The sequence below is a fragment of the Pseudorca crassidens genome, chromosome 17 (genome assembly GCF_039906515.1).
Source record: "Pseudorca crassidens isolate mPseCra1 chromosome 17, mPseCra1.hap1, whole genome shotgun sequence".
Lineage (NCBI taxonomy): Eukaryota > Metazoa > Chordata > Mammalia > Artiodactyla > Delphinidae > Pseudorca > Pseudorca crassidens.
Window position 1 is genome coordinate 28,395,568 of NC_090312.1, and position 18,405 is coordinate 28,413,972.

An 18,405-nucleotide genomic window follows, 5' to 3' on the forward strand; every position below is an offset into this window, starting at 1 on the left:
AATCCTATTCTGCCAAATAAGGAAGACAGACAACCACAGGTAGGACACGATCCCCATCTTACAAACATGGCTGCAAAGACAGTCAGATGTTAACTCTTTCCTTAACAATATTTACTTGGATAACAAAGGACTCAAACAAGCTATGTTTTCATTAAATTATTATTGCCATCCCTTCTTCCATGACCTCTCCCTTCCCCTGTCTTTCTCCAAAACAAAATTTGAGTTAACAAAAGAAGTCATAATAGCCATGTTTCAGTGGGCACTTTAGAATCCTAGTTATTGGCTGACTCTGCAAGTCCATACAACTCTGCTTTTGCACAGTTCTACTTCAGTGTCTGTCTGTTTCAGAGGCAGTCTCTAAGAACAAATTCTTCATCCATTTTTTTTCATATTATTTCTATCAACTGGACTCTCCTCTCTTCTTATCTCCATTCTGTCAAAATTATATTTTTGAGGGCCAACAAATGTTCTACGTGCTTCATGAAGACTATTTTTCTTCATCATCCTCAGCCATAAATAATATTTATACTATTGAGATGTTTCTCAAAGTGTGGTCCTCAGACCAATCCATTATAATCACATGGAGAGTTAAGGCTGTAAATTCTAGGTTCATCCTAGAAAGGGCAGAATATGAACTGCATAATTACCAAGGTCCAGAGATTCTAATACTCACCAAAGTTTAAGAAACACCATTCTCAGTTAATACAGAACTTTTTCTTTCTTGTGACACTCATCAATTTCTGCTATGGATTGTAGTTATTTTGTATCCATTATTTTATCGTAAGGACTTCACAGCCATGGACCATGACTTCATGTTCGTACACTTAATGATATTTGACATATTGCTCTATATTAGATAGGTGTTTAATAAATATTTGTTTTATTTTCATGATTTTTTGTGAAGAAATAGTTTTATCTCAGAAATAGTTGTACTGTTCTAATCAACAACTTACAATGACTAATTTCTTTTTATTTAAAGATAGATGTGTAGATCTGCATAGATAGATATAGAGATACAATATTTTGTGTATATTTGGAATTCTTTCTTATTAGCATTAACGATGAAGCATGGGGCTTGAAAGTTACTATTCAGATATTTATACAACTGGACTCAGCAAACTCAGGAAAGTAGTAAAATGTAAAAATAAAAGATTCAAGAAGAGTCCAAGATATCCCTTGAGCTAAACAGAGATCCTGCCTCAATGACAGGAAAAAGTCCAAGGAATGTGCTTCCAATCTTTATCCCATGCTTTGCCTCAGATCATTTAAAGAAGAACCCAACTGGGTTGTCTGCCTCCTTTTAAAATTATATCTGCTTCAGGCAAAGCTGGCCTCAAAGGGACCAATTACAGTGAAAACTGGATGGTTATTTCCTTTTAAATTCCCTTGGCTCAGTAAAGTTAGCACATCTTTATCAGGCTTTCTGGAGGTCCTTCTTAGGACCATAAACCTAGTTGGGCAGAACTGCTTTCTTCCTTATAATTCCCTGTAGTACCTCACTTAGTACTCCCTGTATCATGGCCAGGACCTTTAATAAATTGTGCTAATGAAGTTGATAAAATAATCACCTCTTTATTTGTACCCAGAAGTGTTTAGTTCATTTAGTAGAAGTTCTGAATTTTCAGAAAGGTTAATATCTACCTAGCTGTTTAGAAAGCTTCACATGAAGATCAATTAACCTATTTTTTTCTTTCAAAGTAGGCTTTCCTGTCTTTGAGGAGGTTTAGTATCTTGAAAGTCAATGAGAAAGGCTTTTATTAAATAGCTCTACAGTCTAGCAACTTTCTCTTGAAAGTTGAAAACCTTAGCCAGATGTATTACTACAGAGGAGACTCAGGCAATTAAATCAAAGAAACCCACAGCACACGCCCATTATCCATGTTTCAACAGTTCTCTTTGTGACATGTACAACTCAGGTGAAACTCTTTTGTAATTCTTCTTCTCAAATTTGACGTGATTCTGTGAAGTCTGTCACAGAGCAATTAAAAAAAGAATCCAATCATACAATTCAACTGTATCTTAAAGTTGCAGCTTGCTCAGCAAAGGCAAGTGAGACTTTTAAATAAGAAAAGAAAAAAAGCTTATATAATGCTCTTTCTATACCATTTTTATATACTATGAATTTGTGTACAACACAGAATGACATTTAGACACCTATAATAACATATTACAGTTTTTACTATGATCTTATTGCTACAAGTTCAATGTGTCAAATACTGAAATATAAGATTAAAATGAACTTAAATTACACTTAGATACATATATTTCTTTTTAATTTTTTAAAATTTTATACAATTTTTAAAGGTTGCTTTCCCTTTACAGTTATTACAAAATATTGGCTCTACTCCCCGTGTTGTACAATACATCCTTGAGCCTATCTTACACCCAGTAGTTTGTGTCTCCCACCTCCCCACCCCTATATTGTCCCTCCTTTCCCTCTATTTTCAGGTAATGCAAAATTTGATTGGCTCTCATTCCAATTAGTCTAACTGCCTACGAAGATCTGGTACAAATTCTATGTTAATGAATTAAAACACTCAAACTTCGATATCTTTGGGGACTAAAAATATACTAAGAAAAAGATAGAAAAGCTGTCCTTTGTTATATGACCAATCTGATAGAGAAGTGGACTAGGGTAGTGCTCTTGAGTTCTTGTCTTTGTTTCACTGCATCTGTTCACAAACATAAAATTCTGGGTGAAAGGAGACATGACAACAAATGGGACTATTTTGAGTACGCATTATGTTCCAGAAACTTTATAAATGGTACCTGAAGTTTAGGTTATTCAAGGGTCATTTGCTAGTCTTAAAAAACAAGGGCTTTGGTTTAAACAGAGTCTAGTGGAGATGAGGGAGCAGGGCTATTAGGGGAATGGAACTGTGACTTCCATGTAAAGGACAGAGCTGTTGAAAGGTTATACTTTTAGCAAAAAGATAGACTAGGAAAAAGGAGAAAGAAAGAAAGCTTTCTTATTGACTTTGGCTCTAAATAGGAAAATGAGTCTTCCTAAGAATTCAAAACATGAGCCTATCGTGATGTATGTTTGGTATTGAATTGTCACTATCTGTGCTGTACAGAGACTCCAGTGCTGAAGAGTTAACATAAAGAGCCATGCCGGTAACAACCTTGCCAAGACACCAACTGAAATATCCTTTGGAAGTACACAACCTCATCCTAAGCCACAGATGATATTCTAGTGAGCGGGAGCTCACAGGCCCCAATTTAAAAACACAGTTGACCCCTGAAGAATGTGGAGGTTAGGGGCACCCACCCTAAGAGCTGTCGAAATCCACATATAACTTAGACTTGGCTCTCCACATCTGTGGTCTGCTCTATCTCTGATTCTGCATCCATGGATTCAGCTGACCTGTGCAAATCATGTGAATTGTAGTGTTTACTATTGAAAAAAACCTGCTCGTAAGTGGACCCACATGGTTTAAACTCGTGTTGTTCAAGGATCAGGAAGTTAATCAATATTAGGCTGAGTTTCAGGAAAAAAAAGAAAAAACTGTAGAACTCAACCTACAACCTCAGATGTAAGACAAGAAGAGTGTGACAGGTTCACACTTAGAATTTCATATTGTCGGGGTGGAACAAGAAAAAGTAAAAAGATTAACATTAATTGTTGTTAAATACAGTTGTTTAATATACCGTAAGGGTGTTAATATTTTAAAAATAACTACAAAAATAATAAAAATAGAATGTATAAACTTTAATGCAGTGTCAGGGGTATGGGGAGGGGGCAAGAATTAATCAATTTTTGAACACATTAAAAAAGAACAAAAGAAATATGTTAACTACAAATATCAGATTATATATTAAAGAAGTCACATATCTAGAAAGCATAAATAGGATGATATAAGTACAAATCTATCAGTAATAGTAATGAATATAAATTGATTAAACTTAACAGTTGAAGATGAAAAGAGGTGATTTGATTGGACAAAATGCAACCTAACCATCTGCAATTTTAAATCATATATGACATAAAGCTACAGAAAGTTTAAATGTGAAGTAACATCAACAAAAAAATGAAGCTAATGTTATAGCTTAAAAATGTATTAAACAAAAATATACATAATTATAAAAGGTAATATGCAAATACAACTCTTATCATTGATAGATCAATGAGAAAAAATTAGAAGAATAAAAAAGATTTGAAAAACCTGATTACAGATTAATAACAGGCACATTTAACCCTGCAGTCAACAAGCTAAAAATAGACCTTGTTTTCAAGCATTTGTGGAAAAGACAAAAATATTGTCTATTTATTAGACTTGAAAGAAAAACTAATCAAATTTCAAAGAAACATTGTTTTGTCATAATTACCATTACTGAGAAATAAATACTGAAAAGATGAAGAATAAAATAAATTTCAAATTTAAAAACATATTTCTGCCTAAGTGTGAAGGAATGATAATAGAAATCAGAAAATATTTAGCACTAAATGTAAAATTCTAAAGCAACAATATATGAAAGTCCTATAATTATACCCTTGAAATGCTAGTGGAAAATAAGCTGTATAAATAAGATGAACACAGAGCTGTCGAGTCAGAGCGGTGTCTTAATGTTGTAAGACATGAGATGTTTAAGTCAGGATCTATCATGGAGATGAACTTGGGTGAAGAAAAGAAGGGATATGCAGCTGTTTCCCAAAACCCACCACCTCCAGCTGACAGAGATGAGATCCAGAATAGCCTGAACTCAAAATTGTAGCAGTCTCCTGGAGATACCAACAAGCTTCAGCAGAAAAGGCCACTCTGTGCCAGCATGGAAGCAGTTAAAGACCCGAGCCTACATTCAGAATCTCAGGAACTCCTTACTGTAGGGGAAAGCATGCCAGAGAACAGTAGTGGGAACCATGGCTCCCCTGAGAATGTGGGTGGAGAGGAAGAGGTAGAGAGCAATAGCTACCCTGAGGGGGGTGTTCCATCCGCTACCTGGTTGGCCCAGTTCAACAAAGTAGATGAGGCCACTCAGTGTGATATGAGTTGGTGGTATGAGGTACAGTCTGAGAATTCCCGAGTCTTCACCAGGAAGTGGTAGAAACGGAGCAGAGCAGGTGTCAGTGGGGAGCAGGAACCAGGATGAAGTTGAGGAGGTAGAGAATAATGGCTGTGAGAGGCCCGTTCCCTCCCCTACCTGGTTGGCCCAGTTTACCAAAGTAAATGAGGGTATACAGTGCGACATGAGTTGGTATCAAGCACAGGTAGAGAAATCCCCCCAGCAAATGCCCTCCAGAGATGAAGGGACCTCACCAGACTGCAAAACCAAGGGGTCATGGAGAAAGCCAGTCACAAATAGGAAATTAAGTGCAGACAAAGATGAAGTGATGGTGAATGATGAGATTGGGGATGTGTATAAAGAGAACTTGAAAAGGTGTGCAGAGACTAAAAAGACTGTGCAAGGCAGGAAGCTGAAAGACCTGAGCAGCGTCTCAAATGTTAAGACAGCCTATTTGTTGAAGAAAAGCGCTGCCTTGACCATTGTGCTTCCTGAGGATTCAGAAGACTCTGAGTTGGAAGTTGAAGATGTAATGGATGAGGTAGAATGCCTCCTTGAAGAAGTGAGTCCACAAGACCCTCTGACATCTTCCAAAGGAAGGTCTTATCTGAAGGCTGGAAGGATAATCAGGATGCCACCTGAGTGCTCTGTCCCTCCCCAACTTATGGTCTGGCCCACCAGAAATAAGTACAAGTTATTACAAGCTGGTGGTGAATATGAGCACATCGTCCCTGTGGTTTACCAGTTGAAATGACAGGATGGACGGCTGTGAAAGCACTGGTGTCAGCCTCCGAAGAAAACACACAATGCCCAAGCCAGAGGGACTGGAGTCCAGGAGACCCTCTCACAAACCATTGGAATGTAACTGTGAGAGATCAAAAACCAAGTTCCCCTACAAAGTAACAGAGATTCAAGGCAGATGTTATAAAGTTTTGGAAATACCCAGCAGCTCTAGAGGAAATAAATTGCTGAGTTCCAGCTTCAAGGAAGAGCTAAATATTGCATCATATGATATCTCTCTTGACTGAACTATTAAAGCATTGTATCAAAAAACAAGAAAATGTGACATTGTAAAGTCTTTGGAAATATAAGTTGTAAAACAGCAAATAAATTGAATTGCAAAAGTGAAAAAAAAAACCTGTATAAATATAAGCTATATAAATATAAAGTAAGAAATCAATAAAGTAGTAAACAAAAATGTACTACAAAGGATTCTCAAATATACACATTAGTTTTTTGAAAAGAAAAACTTATGAAATAAACCACTGACAAGGTTGATCAAGGAAAGCAAAATAAGTTCAAAATAAGAAATATTAAGAATTAAAAAGGAGAATACAGTAGTGATTTTCAAAAGATATATAAAAAATGTATCATGAATAACAGTTTAAACTTGAAATTTTAGAGAAAATAGACAATATACTAGAAAAATACAGTTTACCAAAATTAAGTCAATAAGAAATAGAAAACATTAACTAATTGTAAACATTAACAGTATTGAATCAATAGTTCAAATTTTAATCCCGAGAGAGAGAAGGAAGGAAAGAAGGAAAGAAAGAAGGAAGGGGGGAAGGAGAGAGTGAAGAAGGAAAGAAAGAGTCAAAGTAAATAAAACTCCAGGCATTGATGAGGAACTAAATAATACTCATATATAAATTGTTCTAGGGATTTGAAACAGAGCAAATGCTCTCCAATCAATCTGTGGACCAGTATAATATTGTGTGGTAAGGACTGATAATTGCAGTAATACAATCCATAAAGTTTTAACTGGGCTCCTGGCCAATCAGCTAGAGACTATCTTTCCCATCATCCCTTAAAGCTAGATATAACCATGAAAAGAAACAAAAATGACTATCTCACTAAGTTCAGGAAAAAAATACTTAACTGAAATTACACATTCAATATTAAAATTAAGAAAATACATAAACAAATTTTCAGCAATGGAGGAACAAAGCAAATTATCTTAATCTGGAAAAGTGCATCTATCAAAACACCTATGACAACAACAGAATGGATATTAAAGTTAATAATATTAGCTTAAAGATTATGAATAATACAACATTCTAATATCACAGTAGGTATTAAATATAATACCAAAGGAGTCAGTCACTGCACCAAGACAAGAAAAACAACTAATGAGATAAAGATTGGAATAGAAAATATCCTCATTCATTGACAATATAATTATTTACTTAGAAATCTAAACGGAAGCTGCGCCTTTTAGAATTAATAAGACAATTAAGGATTTTAGATAGAAGATTAATGATACAAAGTAATAAATGTGTTATACAAAAATCAACATATAAAAATCAGTAATAGATTTAGAAAATGTGCTTTGAAAATAAATGGTCTCAATTTCATGTATGTGTGTATAAAATAAAGTAATTCCTATAACAATTCTTATGATTTTCTGTGTGGGGGGGAGAAGGGAACAAACTTATTCTAAACTTTACAAGAAAAAGTAAAAGGCCAAGAATAATTAAAACATTCTTGAAGAAAAAGAACTAGTGATGGGTGGGGGAAGAGAAGATGAACTTGCCCTAACAGGTATCAAATGCTACGATGAAATTATAATAATTAAGAGAGCATGGTATTGATGTAGAGATAAATCAGCAAAAAAAAGGAACAGAAAGGAGCTGCGGTAAAGGATATAGGTATATAGGGAAATGTCATTTATGATGAGAGATGTAATTGAATGTCAATGGCATTGATTTTTAAAAGCAATGCTGGAATGATATACTAAAGAATGTAAGTAGACTCAAAATAAACAAATAAATAAATTTTTTAAAAAAAGAATATAAGTAAATTCCAATCTCACACCGTATACAAAAGTACATTACTAGGAAAATAAAAACTTTAAACATTTAGGAAAAAAATATAGAATATCTTTTAACTTCCAAAAAAGGGATGATTTCGTAAAAAGCATCAATACAAAAATGTGTAAATCAAAAAATTATTAACAGTTTTACCTGTAATTTATAAGAAAACTTTATGTGCTTCAAATGACAACAAAAACAAAAGAAAAAGAAAATCACAGACCTGGGCAGCTAATTGCAAAATATATTACCAAGCTATAAGTATATAAGCATACGGAAGATTTGAACCATTCTAATGACCAACACAACCTGATTTATATGTATAAAACACTCCTCCCAACAGTTGGAAACTTCACATTCTTTTCAAGTGATCACAAAACATTGCCAAGATAAACCCTTTGCTGAGCCATAAGACAAGTCTAAACAAATTTAAAATAATATAAATCATTTAGAGTAGGTTCTTAGGATTAAATTAGAAATCAGTAACAAAAAGGCATTTGGAAAATCCTTCAGTATTTAGAAGTCAATCAAAATACTTATTAAACCACAGGTCTAAGACAAAAAAAAAAAAATAGCATATGACAAATATGTATCATTCAGAAGAGAAAATGCGACTGCCAATACATATAAAAGATTCTCGGGCTTCCCTGGTGGCGCAGTGGTTGAGAGTCCGCCTGCCAATGCAGGGGACACGGGTTCGTGCCCCAGGTCTGGGAGGATCCCACATGCCGCGGAGAGGCTGGGCCCATAAAAAAGTTGTAAAGATTCTCGACCCCACAATTAATTCTGGAAATATTTTTTAAAAGCCACAATGAAATTCAATTTCACATATAACAAACTGGCAGAAAAAAAAATTTAAGTTAACTAGAATATGAACAAACCAAAAATTTTAGCCACTGTTAGTGCAGGTTAGCACAATCCCACTTGTAGATCAAATTGGTAAATACCTCTTAAAGTTCAAGAGCTGCATATGCTTCAAAGAAGCCATTCTACTATAATTTTATGACCTCAAGAAACACTTGAATATTTTCTCTTACAGACATGTACAAGAATGCTCAAAGCAGCAGTATTCGAAATCTCAAGAATTTAGAATATCTATTGGCAAAAGAATAGATGATAAATTCTAGTACTTGCATATCCTAGGGCATTCTACAGCTCTGGAAGTGAATTGTACAGAGCTACACAAATCATATCATAATGATACACTTTCTGTAAATATTAAGACATGGAAAACAATAACATTGTTTTAATTTAATTTGTATGCATATATAGTAAAGTATAAATGAATAAATGAAATTTGGAAATACTAATTTGTATTCAAAAGGATGCTTAACTCTAGTTGGAAGTGTGGAGAATATGATCCAGGAGGATTAGGGAAATATTATCTGATGGAAATAGTTTATATCTTAAACTGGATTATGGGTATATTGCCATTGAGTGTATAATTCTCTCTCTCTCTCTCTCTCTCCCCCCCCATCCTTCCCTCCCTCCTCACTCAGTTATCTCTCTCTGTTTGCTTTTTGAAGTCACGACAAAAATAAATATATTAAGATAATTTTTTGAATGCTTATGGCTACTTCTGAGTATAAAAATAGGGGAAAGTTCAGAAATGGGTACAAAATTTGATTTTATAAGAGAATTGGTTTAAAACAAAAAACACTTAAGTTGCAGCAGTTTACATGAGTTGACATAGCGGATACCCCAGTTTTGAGAGTAGAACCTAACCCCAGTGAAGTCATTCCTTTGAAGAATCTAATCTTTCCAGTTTTCAGTTAAATTTTCTCCAACTCAGGAGCATGTAAATAAAAACACTGTAAAGGTACTTGAAGGCAAAAGAGCATGCCAGCATGCTAGGAATTCATCTGCCTTTCTGATTAATTTTAGATGTGAGCAATTTCAGATTACTGATTAGATTTATCAATAATTAATGCAATGTTATTGTGGATGATTAAGGTTATTTCTTTTAATGGGAATCTCACATCACTTTTAACACCCTGATATAAATTCTTCATGACATATAGCCCAGCATATGCTTTAGCAAGGCTGCCAGACAAGTTTTGTAATAATGATTCAACCAATCTCAGGGCACCAGTGAGGAAAAATTTGGTTTAGGCTTAGTTAATAAATGCTTATAGTAAAACCTTTAGGGGTAGCAAGATTGCTTTCTATATCTAGTGTTTGCAACTTTCTTTTACCTCTGTGTGATTTATTTTAATTTATTTCGAATTCAGGTATGTTTATTCTGTAAGTTTACGCACATATGAGAAAAGAAAATGGAAATAGCTTCATAGTCAATTTGGGGTGACAATATGGTAATATGTTAACTGGTAATGAGTTTCTTTTCATATTTGGAGAACTTGAATACAATTTTTATAAAAATACAATGTTTATTTTCATAAGAAAAATAGACCATATCAGGGTGTGATTTTTTTCCTTCCATAATGTTCCCTGGTGTCCCTGAATAGTTACTTTAATTTAAGAAAATTAATATGTATTTATACTCAAAGTCTGTCCTGAGAATGTGAGTTGAGACAGTAAGACAAGTTATGGATAATTCTTAAGCCAAAGAAAACTGCTATTGAAAAAAAAGAGCGATATCCACAATTTCAGAGGATCTACAAAACATTTGCTCATGAGCTCTGTGAATAGCATCTATGAGTTTTATTTTGTTTTTATTGGATACAAGTGACAGATAACATTATGTAGATTTAAGGTGTACGACCTATTGAGTTCATACTTACATTTATGTATTGTAATATCATTACCATAGTAGTGTTAGCTAACACATTTATCACGTCACATTATTATTTCTTTTTTGTGATGAAAACAATTAAGATAAGTTTTTTTTGTTTGTTTGTTTTGCAGCACGCGGGCCTCTCACTGTTGTGCCCTCTCCTGTTGCAGAGCACAGGCTCCAGACGCGCAGGCTCAGCGGCCATGGCTCACGGGCCCAGCCGCTCCGCAGCATGTGGGATCTTCCCGGACCAGGGCATGAACCTGTGTCCCCTGCATCAGCAGGTGGACTCTCAACCACTGCGCCACCAGGGAAGCCCTTAAGATAAGTTTTAAAATATGTTCCCAAAAGAATGTAACTCCATCCCGTCTAAAAATGTTTCAAATTCTTTAAAGCACTTAAAATATATAATGTTATACCTGGTTAAACAGTTTAACAGAAAGCTATGCATTCAACTTATTAATAATAGAAAGAAAAATAAAGTATCTCTGTACTGATTGAATTAAAAATGTACAAAACCAATGCAAAAAGTTGACAAAGTTTTCCTTGGTCTATAAACATTCCAAATAAATGAAGAGACACAACTTACTGCTGGGTGAAAAAATAATATTTTAAAAATATTAATTGTCCTTAAATTGTTTTATATATTTTATGTAAATACCAATGGGATTTTCTTGGAATTTTGAAATTTTGGGGGGCAAAATAGTAATATTTCTTGCCCAAGATATACCCTAGGAAATTAATGCTAAGACAATTTAAGTTATTGTTGCTGTTTTTTCCAATATTACCCAGTGGTCAATTAGTGCTGGGTTTTTTTGGTTTGTTTTTTGTTTTTTTGCGGTACGCGGGCCTCTCACTGTTATGGCCTCTCCTGTTGCGGAGCACAGGCTCTGGACGCGCTGGCTCAGCGGCCATGGCTCACGGGCCCAGCCGCTCCACGGCATGTGGGATCCTCCCGGACTGGGGCACAAACCTGTGTCCCCTGCATCCGCAGGCGGACTCTCAACCACTGCGCCACCAGGGAAGCCCAGTGCTGGTTTTTAAATTCAGGTTTCCCTGTCTAAATTCCTTTCTGCTACCAATATACTATGCTGCCTCATAAAGAAAAAAGAAAAAAAAAAAAAAGGAAAAATATAATGAGGGCATTCTGCTACTGAATCAGAAACACATTGATAAATCAATGGAATAGAATAAGAAGCCCATATACAGAAATAAACTCAAAATGGATTAAAGACAAAGGTAAGACCTGAAACCATAAAACTTCTAGAAGAAAACATAGGCAGTAACATGTTTGACACTGATCTTAGCAATATTTTTTGGATATATCTCCTTAGGCAAGGGCAACAAAAGCAAAAATAAACAAGTGGGACTACATCATACTAAAAAGCTTTTGCACAGGAAAGGAAACCACCAACAAAATGAAAAGGCAACCTACTAAATGAGAGAAGATATTTGCAAACAATATATCTGATAACGGGTTGATATCCAGAATATATAAAGAACTCATAAAACTCAACAACAACAAAAAAATATCCTGATTAAAAAAATGAGAAGAGGACATGAATAAACATTTTTCCAAAGAAGGCATATAGATGGCCAGCAGGCACATGCAAATATGCTCAACATCACTAGTCATCAGGGAAATGCAACTCCAGACCACAATGAGATATACCTCACAACCATCAGAATGGCTATTATCAAAAAGACAATAAACAAGTTTTGGCGAGTAAGTGGAGAAAAGGGAACCCTTGTGCATTGCTGGTAGAAATGTAAATTGGTGCAATTATTATGGAGAACAGTGTGGAGGTTCCTCAAAAAACTAAAAATAGAGCTATCATATAATATAGCAACTCCACCTCTGGGTATGTATCTGAAGAAAACAAAAACACTAATTAGAAAAGATATATGCACCCCTATGTTCATTGCAGCATTATTTATAATAGACAATATGGATGGAAGCAACAGATAAAGTTTTTATATATATATATATATATTTATGCTAAGTGAAATAAGTCAGAGAAAAACCAATACCATCTGATTGCATATATATGTAGAATCTAAAAAACAAAACAAATAAACAAACATAACAAAACAGAAACAGACTCAGATACAGAGAACAAACTTGTCATTGCCAGAGGGGAGGGGCTTGGGGGGACAGATAAGATAGGTGAAAGGGGTTAAGAGGTACAAAATTCCAGCTATAAAATAAATAAGTCACAGGGACATAATGTACACATAGGGACTAATAGTCAATAGTATTGTAACAAATTTTTTATGGTGACGGATTGTAACTGGACTTAATGTGTTATTTCGTAATGTGTAAAAATATCAAATCACTGTTATACATCTGAAACTAATATGATATTGTATGTCAATTATAACTTAATTTTTAAAATAAAAGCCATTTGACAGGAAGAAAGAAACAAACTTTCATTTATAAGATGAATAAGTTCTGGAGATTTATTATACAGCATGGTAACTATAGTTAACAATTCTGTATTATGTACTTTAAATTTGCTAAAAGAGTTATTAGTTCACAACATAAAATAAAAATGGCAATTATGTGAGGTGATGGAAGTGTTAATTAACCCTATCATGGTAATAATTTTACAATCTGTATGTGTATTAAATCATCACGTTTTACATCTTACACAATGTTATATGTCAATTATATCTCAGTAAGGCTGGGAACAAAAATAAATAAAACCCATTTCTAATGAAAAACATAGTATCTTTGTTTAGTGACACTTAAAATACCACAGCTTTGTTCTTTACAGAAGTCACTTCATTTATGCTCAGTTGGATGTTGGTTATTTTAGCTTTCCCAGCACTTCATAACTAATTTGAATTCTTCCTGCACCAACACCAAAAAATTGTCTCCTCAAAGAGCTTCACCCTCTCAGTTGTCCCCAAACTCCAGGAATTCCCTACTTTGGGGGGACGTTTCTTGAGGTTACTTCTCTCCTTCCACCTTCTAGATTTCCCTTCCCTCCTAGTTAAGGAATTTTGATTAACAGAAACTCATACTTTGACTGACAGTAAAGTTTCCTTAATAACATCTCTTGAAAGGGAATTCAGGCCTGCTGGCCACGAAGTCTTGGTAGTTCTTTATAGATTGGGTGGCAAAGACAAAAATCACCTCTCATTTTTTGTTGATCAGTTGGAGAAGAAAATAAGACAAATGAATAAAAAAATTGTTGATTGATCCATGATAGATAAATATGTTGATAAATATTTGGAAAACTGATTAAGATACTTGAAAATATCCATCCGATAAATCAAGATAATCATAAAATGATTCAAAATTTCTTTATCTCTGAAAAATAGTATTTTATAAAATAGTGTTTTATTTTTACTTAGCTTGACATTTTTATAAAAAGAAAACCTTTTAAAATGTAACTTGTAACTTAGTGAATGGTCAATTGTTAAAAAGAAGGTTTTTTTAACAATGGTCCAGTCTTGCTGTTTATGCCCAGTTTGGCTGTGGGAGAAGTAATATAGTTTAGTAGTTGTGAGCACATTCTCTGGAATCAGATTATTTGGCTTTGAACTTCAGCTATTCCACTTACTAGCTGGGTGACCTTGAGCAAGTTTCTCAGTTTAGCTGTGCCTCAGCTTACTCATATTTAAAATTCAGATAATATAAAATCTTTATCATAGGATGGTTATGAGGATTATACTAGTTAATACTTGTAAGAATCTTAGAATAGTGCTTGGTGTGTGGTCGGCACTATGCAAGGCTTTATTAATAAATAAATTATAGAATATTCAGAAACATCATATCCTTTTCTTTACACCAGCTGTAATAAATACGGTAATTTGTTCAGAGGCCACTAAATATCTGGAAAATGTTTACCAATAGGAAAGTAGAAAAGTCAATCAAAAACCATTGGCTCAATTGTTTATTAATAATATCACAAAGTGAAAATAGTTCAAAATGAGTGCTCTGGAGAGGAGTAAGATGCTTAAAGATCTTACAGAACAAACTGAGGAACATCACAGTCCAGTTTTGTTTCCAGAATTGTTCACTGTTAAAATTCTCAGAAGACACAGGGAACCAGAGGATGTGTTAATGATGGGACGGGTTGCAAGACTTTAAGCCTGAGACTGCAGTTAGCCATTAATTGGTTGATTTACAATTAGGAAAAGGGTAGGAACAGTTTGGAGGCTAAGATCTTGCTGGAGTCAGCTGAAAATTTTCAGTTCTTCAGCATCTTTCACAAGAAGGAAGATGAGGAGAAAGAATTTCAAGAAAATTAAGATGCCAATAGGGTTTACTTTGTAAATGAGGTGCTTTACCACCCTCCAAATGTAGCCAGAGACAAGCTACTCTAGCAATAAATGGTCACCAGAGACAGTATATAAATGTATAGTTAGATGGTTTATATTATACCCCTGCTGCAGTGAGTTGCGCTAATCACAAATTTACACTCCAGGGGTAAAGATGGTAGCAGTAGGAAGAGGAAAGCAGCTTTCAACTGGACATTATTGCCAGTCTCTAATACCCAAACAATGAATGTTAGAAATAAGTTTTTGTGGCTAAAATTAATAGACTGTTTGGATAATATACAGCAAAAATGAGTTCTCATTGGTGACATAGTCAAGAAACATGAGTTGAATAAAATATCCGACAGACACTCCTCACACTTGCATAAATGGGACATAAGAAGCTAGCAAGTCCAATAGCCTCAAAATTTAGGGATGGTGATCCATGCCTAAACCATAAAGGATTTTATGTCCTCTGCCTACTTTAAAGGATTCACGGTCTTCTGACTCAAGCAGATGTGCAGCTGAATCCTTAAACTCGAATGCTGTTAAGTTTTCTTCAGGTGAAAATTTTAGACAAAGTGTTTGCCAAGGTTGCCAAGGACGAGAAAAGAGAGAAAGAGATAAAAAGGCAAGGCCACATCAAGTTTAGAGAACAAGTTGTATGACAGAATTTTTTTTTCTGCTTTGCAATATATATGTGCTATTTATTATATGTGGCAGAATTTGGTCCCTGACTCTTCCCCTTACAAACTAGTTGTGTGATAGCTAATTCTTTCCTGCAACTACCATTACCAAACAAAACAAAACCAGCACACTAACAAAAATAGCTGAGGGTAACCAAATTGGCATAGATCAATTTATATTTTCAATTTCATATCAATGATAAGAAAGTATTGCTTCTCATAGTGAATTGTAGATACCCATATTATTTAAATTTCATGTCATGCCATTCAGTTATGTATGCTACATTGCCATTTTAATATTGAACACATTAAATTTGGGTCATGGGACACATGGAAATTTGCCTGGCAGAATATTTTGAGTCTAGGGGAAAAAAACTAGCTGAGAAGCAATCATCAGGGATTTAGCTCAGGAAAAGACTAAGATTCTGCATGGGTCAGTGGGTTCTAATACCACTTTTAGGAAGTTGAAAAGTTATTGCCACTATTAACTGTCAATTGATTTATTTGACACTTAGAGCTGTGGACCGAACAGTAAGCAACACACTTTACAACAGACTTAAATTTGCAACCATCTGTGCAGTTTAGAAACAGATGGTGAATATTCTGGCCTGATTTTTTTTTTTTTCTTTAAACCTGGCTTTAAGGAAGGCAAAAAATTCTCTTATTTCACAAATTGGTACATGCAGTTACATTTAACCTATTTAGTTTCTATAGGTTTTCAAACAACTGCTTTTATAAATCATTAGAGCATCTTTAAATAGAATCACTTGATTTCTTTGCATTTGCATTGTTTCTTACGTTGGATTTATGTAATAAAGATGAGCAATATATCTATAAGTATAAAAACAGACTAAAATAACTGTATTAGCATGATCATTATATTCTGTTAAAATACTATCTCCAAATTTGATTTATTTTTATTAAAAAGTTTCAACACTGGCAGGATGAGAAGAGGGGTATTGGGAGTTTTTGCAGTTACAACTTTGCTTTTTATTTCAAACAAGTTGCCTAATTGTCTGCTGGATGTTTGAGACTAAAAGTCCCCAAAGTACAGATGGTAAAGAGATTCCTTCTGCACTGCTTATAGACATTCTTACTTGGCTTTAGAGTTCCTTAGGATTCAGGGAAACCAAAGTGTACTGTAGCGGCTTTCTAGAAATAGCTAGTGACTGACACCTTGTGATAAATTTAAATTTCAACAAAATATGTTAAAGTGGTAGGGATGTTACATGGCACCAGTCTAACTCAAAAGAATGTCCAGGACCACACCCGCCCACATTTTTCTTCAGCCAGTGGGAAATGGAAACACAGGGAAGAAAGAAGGATGAAGGAGAAGGATTTCCCTTTGAAGATACAATAATTCCCATCTTATGAATAATGCATTGCTAAATTTGATGGATTACAGTACAAGCCCATATGTCTGCCCCAAACCTGTTTATCCACACCCAAATTTCCAGTTTATCTGCATACTTTGAGTCTGGCCTGAGACCAGAAATGAAGATGGGGCCAACCATATTGGACACAGAAGACTTAGTCTGGCATGAAAATATGGCACAGCCAGAGCTAGCAGTAGAGTTAGGGCCAGCTGGATCCAAAGATGAATGGCATGAAACTGTGGTGGGACCAGTTCCCAAAGCAGAGACAGGGCTAAGCAGAAGGGAGGAGAACAAGTGGCCACATGGCTGAAAAGAGAGCCAGGCTTTCAGGATTCCCCTATATCCAAATCAGCCTCATTCCCCAATGATCTGGGTATTTGAAGTTTTGTTTTATTTCTATGTAAAGACAGTATTTGGGATGAAGCCCAGAGCCAATGCAAGGATTTGCCAGCAACTATGGCCTAATTCAGTCAAAATTCATAGGAAAAAATTACTCAAATAAAAAGATAAGCATGGTTACAGTCTTGTATTAATACTACAGATACCTGAATTTGAGGTTAATACTATCATACTGCTGATTTGATGACAATACCAAATCACTATGATGTGTAGAAAATTCAAATGAAGGCCACATTAAATGATTCAGATGTATTCATTACAATATATTGTGTGAGTTCAAAAATTCAGTGAAGGTAATGGTATTGCTTTTTAAGAAAATATTATACTGAGTCTTGCCTCTTATGTAGTACTAATAAGACATGACCCTTTGTTACAATATCACCTGTGATCTGAATCTCATAGCCCTCCTGCCTTCTGCTTTTTGAAGAAATTTCCCCTGCTTACAGGCTTCTTTCCACCAATATTTAAGCATGTTCAAGTATGTCTTATATTAAACTAAAACATCTTTCCCTGGGCCAAGATGACCAAGCTTTTATATTCCTACATGTATAATTTGTTGGATGTTGGCCACCCCAGAAAGGAAGTGACCATGGGCAATCCCTGAAGGGCTGACAGCTGAAGACTTTCTCCAGGAAACACTCCCAGCATCTCTATCAACAAGTCCTTCACTGAGAGAGACTGGGTGGTATATCACAGTGTCCAACATGGGTCATTCCTTTAGTTGTTTGGATTTACTTCTTCAAACACATTTCTGGAAGCAATTGCTCCAGGATTCTGGTGACCTCTCCTCTTTAGGGGAACCACAGGAAAATAAAATCATTGTTCCTACAGTTGCAACTGGTCTCATCATCCCCTTCATCCACTGTCCATTTCCCATCCTTAGCAAGCACCTCTGCCATCTTGGTGGCTTGACTCAGACTTCCATCTCTGAGAGTTCTGAGCCCCTGATCACTATGCTTTTTTCAGGCCAGGGTTGATGAACTTGTCCATTTACCATAAAAAGAGCCACTTAATTGGATTATCTGGCTGACAAACATATGCCTCCCTCGTTTCTTCATTATGTAACAGCATCCCTGTCACTTTCTAATAAAGGTCTATTACCCCAGCCTGGATAGTGACTCCTCTTT